Here is a 6,419-nt window from a genome sequence, read left to right on the forward strand (position 1 = left end):
AATTGCCCCTTCTTAGAATAATAAAGGGGTTTTCTGTGTACAGGGACTGAGGAGAGAAGCAGCAGGCTGGATCCAGCATGATGTGTCAACCCAGCAATGCTCTCCTCTAACATGAGCGCACACCTCGTCATGGGGTGACTTTATGAAATTGTACCTTCCAGGCTTTCTTATGGGCAGCTCATAGGTCTGTCTCGGGTTGCAATCAAAATAATTCCAGTATTATGGCTTTTTTTTGCTTCCTAGGAATTGTGGCTGCAATATCTCCTTTTTTCACCACGTATTTTCATGTTCTAAAGCACTTTGAATGTAAAATTTGAGGGTGAATCATATTTTTGCTTTAAATAAAACTCCTTCCATACTTAAGAATGTGTTTGTCATTGATTGTGTGACTTCTGTGATTGAGCAGTTGTTAGAAGAAATAAAGCAGCCAATAATTATCCTTAAACTCCACCAAGGAGTGCTTTATTGAGGAAGACATAATGAAAGAGGCAATGTTTGTGGGAAGAAATAAGTTTTTTTATTAAATAAAATGATATAGCTGGTAAATAAGGACTAGCTTTTAACCACAAATCAGAGTAAGTGCATGGACAACAGCAAGTATGTCCATTTTTTTCTCTATGTGCTATTTAATCTAATGATGGTTGTGACTCACCCCTGCAGACTTGCCTCCCTTCCATCCTCACGCAGGCAGAGCTGTCACAGCACTGTTACACAGGGACAATAAAAGTCATGTTCTCATCTGCCAGGTGGATGAATTTGCTAAATGATTTTTGGAACAGGTCTAGACACAGGGAAAAAAAATATTACATTTCCTTGCTGCATATCCCACCTTCATCTGATCGTTTTTCTGCTAACTCCTCAGGATGCTGTGCCAGGAGACCAGGAAAGCATCGGGTGGTCCCCACAGCCAGCAGCTGGGGCTCTGTTGGTGTCTCACGCGACGTGTGCTTTGGTGGCCTTTTCTCCACTAAATGTCACAATCCTTTTTAGGCAATAAAAAGCAGTTTGGAGAGCTGGCCTTATAAGTCTGAAAACTTTCTGCAGTGCTTGCCTGTCGGATGCAGGGCTCGCTCAGCATCGCTAAGTCCAAGCTGCGAGAGCCAGCCCCTTGGAGCTGGGTGCTAAGGATCATGTCTACAGGACACCCTTCTGCATGATGCTCTGATGGGCAGAACCTGTTTTTTTCATTCATCTTCCCATTTTATACTGCATATTCCCTTTTTTGACCCAGCTGAGCCGTGGCCAGGGGTCATGCCTGGCCCCTCTCTCCTCTGGAGGAGGAAGAAGTCAGGCAGGGAAGGAGGATTTTGGTGAAACAGTTCACACACCGTTTCGGGACCCCCTCCTGGATCATAGCAGAGGGTCACAGTCCTGAATGAAGCCTGAGCCAGGAAGAGATTAAAACACTCTGTAGCTTCCCCTAAATCCCTGGAGTCATGGGCACTGGATCCACAACTACTTCAGGCTCTATGCAGAGATGGAGAAAAGCAGAAAAGAGAAAATAGGGAGAAATGGCTAAAGGTGCCTTGTCAATCCCGCAGGGATGCTTTGACCTAAGACCAGAGTTCTCTCCCTGACCTGTTTCTTCCACCAGTCGTTAGTAACATGGACATCCATGACTGCTGCAGCAAGCTGGAGACATGCTGGTTCTCTCCACGTAGTGCCTGGATCTCTTCCTAGCACTAGCTGCTGGCTCATGTGAGCCTGCTGAGGAAAGTGGACGCATCCTGCCTCCCTCACCGGGTGCTGCGAACAATGCACAGATGTGCCGGGACACGAGTGCTACATGGCTGAGGTGTGACGTGCCATTGCAGGACTAGCCCAGGGCTTGGCTGCATGGAGATCTGCCTGTGGGTGCATTTGCTCCTGCAGAGCTGAACCACATCCATGGTGCTTCGCTTTGGGAAACTGAGGCAAGCCCATAGTTACCTGCTGTCTCTGCAGGGACCCAAACTGCACTCTGCAGACCTTGGCATCAGCCAGGTGGCTGATGGGGCAAACATTGTGTCCTGCCACAGCTTATGGGACTCTAAGACATGCAGTAATTTAATAACTACCCAGTATCCCTCCCCTCACTTCCCCAAATACATCTGTAATTTGCCCCTGCTGTTTTGAAGCTCATGTCAAGCGTAGAGGACACACAGCCATGAATGCTTAGCAGAGCCAAGAAAATGACTGAAGTGTCTTTGAAAACTGACTGGAATATGAACTGAAATTACAGCAACATATTAGGTGTAAGCCTGGTGGCCAGCAGGCTTGACAGAGCAGGGATTGACCATGGACACCTGTTGGGGAGCAGGGAAAGAGCAGCCTGGAGATCTTCTGACATCTTGTATGGACAGACAGGAGAAGCTCTGCGGGCACGCTGGGGCCAGCTGCGTGGGCCAGACCCCATTTGCATGACTGTCGCTTGGGACGAGTTAAAAACAAACTCAAAGAAATTTGTGCTTGCAAATTGAGGGAACACAACGTTTGTATTGGAAACATCTGGAGGAGTGAACAATGTCTGCGTTCCCTGGGGGCAGGGGGGTGGCAGACAAAATCTGTGCAAGCCCGCATTATATTCCTTGGAAGAAGAGGTCATGGGGACCCTCTGGAGAGAACAGAGATCCCTCCCGAGGAAAGAGAGTGACAGCAAACATTTGGAGACTGCTGAGGTCTTGGCAGCTCCCCACCCCAACTGCTGAGGGAAGGCTCTGGAGCTTATTAGTCGAGTGAAGAGGAGACCAAGATGGGACCTAACAGCAGCCTACAATTCTTTGAAGGGCAGAGAGAAATGATGGATGACAGAGCCAAATTCTTCTTGGTACTGGCGGATGGTAAAACAAGGAGCAGTGGACACAGTTGTGACTTGGGAGGTACAGGAGGTCCTTCACTGCGGGGGTGCTGCAGCCCTGAGGTAGACTGGTAGGGGTGTCTCCATCCTTAAAGATTTTCAAGGCTTGGCCAGACAAAGCCATGGCCGACCTGCTTTAAGGATGGTGATAGACCTGCTCCAAGGGGGAGGAGGGACTGGAGATCTCCAACATCCCTCCCAGCTAAGGCTTCCGTGATTCTACCAGGAAGAAACCCAGGGACCTGAACCTCACCCAGTGGCAATGTTGAAGGGACAACACCCTGGTGTGTCTTGCTGTGAGGCGAGGACACAAACCACAACAGAAGTTGCTTGAGTTCTCCAGTCTGAGCTATGCTCATTTAAAAAGCAGAGGTCACCTGAATCCCTTGAATAGGGGAGGAGACTGAAGGCTGGCATGGCAGGAGCTGCAAGAAGGGCTGCAGGGGTTGAGGAGGGATGTCCTGGGGCTGGTGGGGCTGGCCAGAGCTTGTTGTCATGTGTAACGTCCTGGGGACAAAGTTGTGCATGAACCTTTATCTGTGCTTTGTCAGACTAAGATGCTCTGTGCTTTCTGTATTTCAAAGCAAAAAGATCTTCATTTCACATTTAAAAAGAATTTTTTTTTTTTTTCATTTTTCCTTTCAGCTAATTTAAAAGCCTTTTAGTCACTTTGGGGAGTTCTCGATAGGAAACGGTCTAGACAGAGCCCTTGCAAAGACTCCCCCTTCCCAGCACTCAGCACACAGAGGAAGCAGTAGTAAGGAGAGGGAAGGAAATGGCTCCTACCTAGGAGTGGCTCCTGGTGGCTCCAGGTCCTCAGCCAGGCTCCTGTAGGATGCTGGTTTTCCTCTGGAGGAACTGAAATTCGATGTGGTCATGTATATCCAGAGCAGTGATGGCCATGTAAGGAGGAGAAGCGCTGAAGGGTGACTGTTTGGCCCATAGCCACCAAAAGCCACCAAAAGCCATAGCCTGGAGCTGGAGCTCCAGCGTATACCTGCCCACCCAGCACCAGAGCCAGGCTGAGGCTGCGGAGTCCCTGGAAATCACCTCTCCTTGAAGGGTGAGAGACCAACCTGCCCAGCAGCAAGACTGCTCCAACCTTGGACAATAGTGGGAGTGGTGGAGGTGGGCAGGACCTCTCCAGTACCAGGAAGGTATTGTACCCTGGGGTGATGTTTGCTGCACTTGTCCTCCTGACCCGGTAGAGCACGGACCACTGCACAGCCCTGTGTACTTGGGCTTCTGGGTTGTCTTCTGGGTGGGCAACTTTCTCTTGGAGCTTTTAAAATTTGAGCAGATCTTTTCACTGCTGAAGAGTGTTGTGCAGAAGGGAAGGAGGAGCTGCACCACAGCGGACTGTGCAGTCACTTGTACAAACACACACTCATAAATACATATATATACACATATATAAGGGATATGTATATAGTTGTACAAGTATATAAAGCAAATAGCCTGCTCAGTGAGCCCACACTTCACCAGGAATTTTCTTCCAGCAGCCTCAGGCCTGGACATTGGTGAGGGCTCAGTGACCCATCCCTGTGCCCCCCCCCGCATCCAGTAAGGGTGATGGATATGGGGAGGGCCTGCAGATGGGGAAGGGGGGCACAAGCAGGGTCCCAGTCTGGTGCATTTTCAGGAGCTGGCAGGACTCAGGGAGGTGATGCTGTGCTTGACCTCTGGAACAAAACATGTTGAGACACAGATGTTTGTGTTGTCAGTGCCATGGTTCCTTCCAGGGCCATGTGTGTCCTTTCCAGGCCTCCTTGTACCTTCCAAGCTATGGGGTTGCTCAAGGAAATCTTCTTTTCACCCCCATCTTCATGGCTCCCAAGTTCTCCAGACATCTCTCCCAGGCTATCATGCTTCCCTCAGCATCTCGCCAGCTTTCTGGTGAGGGTGACACCAGTGTTGTCCTAGCCATAGCACAGCTGGATCTAAGGACAGGACGAACAAGCCCAGTACTTGTATATAAACCAGCAAAAATGAATCCATTGTTTGTCAGACAATTTTGGGAAGTGGTTCTGGAATCTCCACTGCTGTTCAGGGGTGGGAAAAGGCTTTGGAGTCTCGGAGAAGGTGGGAGGCTCATGACTGGAGGTTGTCTGCATCCAAGTGGAATGGTTTTCTCTTCCCTGCCTGGCATTGCTCTGCTCACGCCTTGGTCAGATTTGGGACCATCCAAAGATCCCAGCACCCTTTGTAAAGACTCTGCTTAGCCCAGTGTGTCCAAGCCAGTGTCTTTGTTCCTGCCACCATGCAAAGGGCAGCTGGCCCCATAGAAGCGGTGACATGTGGAGAGATGGCTGAAGGAGGGAGGTGGCCTGCAAGGAAGCATCCTTCCTTGCTGCTTGTTTTCCTGCTGGTGGGCAGCTCAGCCAGGGCGAGTCCTGCCCTGTACTCTGTCCTCACCTCTGCCCTGGGTCTGCCCAAGGCACACAAACCACTCTGCTTCGCAGGGTTAACTACCACCTCCTTGTCCCTCCTCATCCTTCCTCCTCCTTGGTTCCGCCGCCCATGACTTCCATCACAGCGTGATGCAGATGTCCCCCTCGTATCCCCCCAGGAGGCTGCCATGCTCCATGCAACGCCTAATTAGTCCTTACAAACAGCATCCTAATTTCCCTGCAGTTTACTCTGTTTTTTGTCACTGACATGTTTTTAAGCTATTAATGACTCCCATTTGGGGTTATTCTTGGCTCTTCTGGCGGGAGCTGGGCTGTCAGTGAGCGACCAGACCTCAGAGGCAGTCATGCCAACACCACACCATCGCCAGAGAGGAAATCAAGCAGAACCCACTGTTTTTAACAAGTTATTCGAAAAGCAGTTGCTTTGCCCCATGATACTCTTCTTCCTGCTTTTTCTGCCCTTTGAGACACTCTTCTGCCCTGCTGTAGGGTAACTACTGACTTGGGGAAGGCAGCTGCAGAGATGGGGACAGCCCAAGTCCCTTTATGCCCTGGCCAGACCTGGAAAAAACACCTCTCCCAGCAATATCCTTTTCAACCTTATCTAAATCAAGTTGTTCTGGGAGAAAAAGGGGGGCGGGGGTGAGTATTTCTCTGCCCTCCAACAAACCCTCTCCAAGCAACCTGCAGAGGATCTTCTCCTAACCACTCGTAGTGCAAATTGTGGAGTCCCTGGTCCCCTGCCTTGAACTGAGCTGTCACAGTGCAGCAAGTCGGAGGTCACAGAGCCACCCGGCACCTTTGCAAACACTTTGACTTCATGCTCAAAAGCAGGGCAAATCTCTCTAAATAAGTATCTTTCTCCTAAGGTCCGTAGGAACCAGTGTGTGGGTTGGAATGATTCCTCCCTGGCACGGCTCAGAGCTAAGAGCTCTGCAGCAGACACTGTTCCTGCCCAGTAAATGAGGAGAAATCATGCATTTGATTGACTTGCTTGACCTCCCCGTTCCTTGTTAGCAGCCCTAGAATAGCAGGTTTCCGTGTGACAGAAAACAACCTGGGAGATGTATGGAGCAGGAGGGGACCTGGTTTGTTTAGCTTCTATGAACGTGATTTTGCTCTGGCACGTGCCACAGGCACCCTTGTTTTAGTCACTCTGGGCCAAATTTTCC

This window comes from Aquila chrysaetos, chromosome 16 (assembly GCF_900496995.4).
Source record: "Aquila chrysaetos chrysaetos chromosome 16, bAquChr1.4, whole genome shotgun sequence".
In the NCBI taxonomy this organism is placed as follows: Eukaryota; Metazoa; Chordata; class Aves; order Accipitriformes; family Accipitridae; genus Aquila; species Aquila chrysaetos.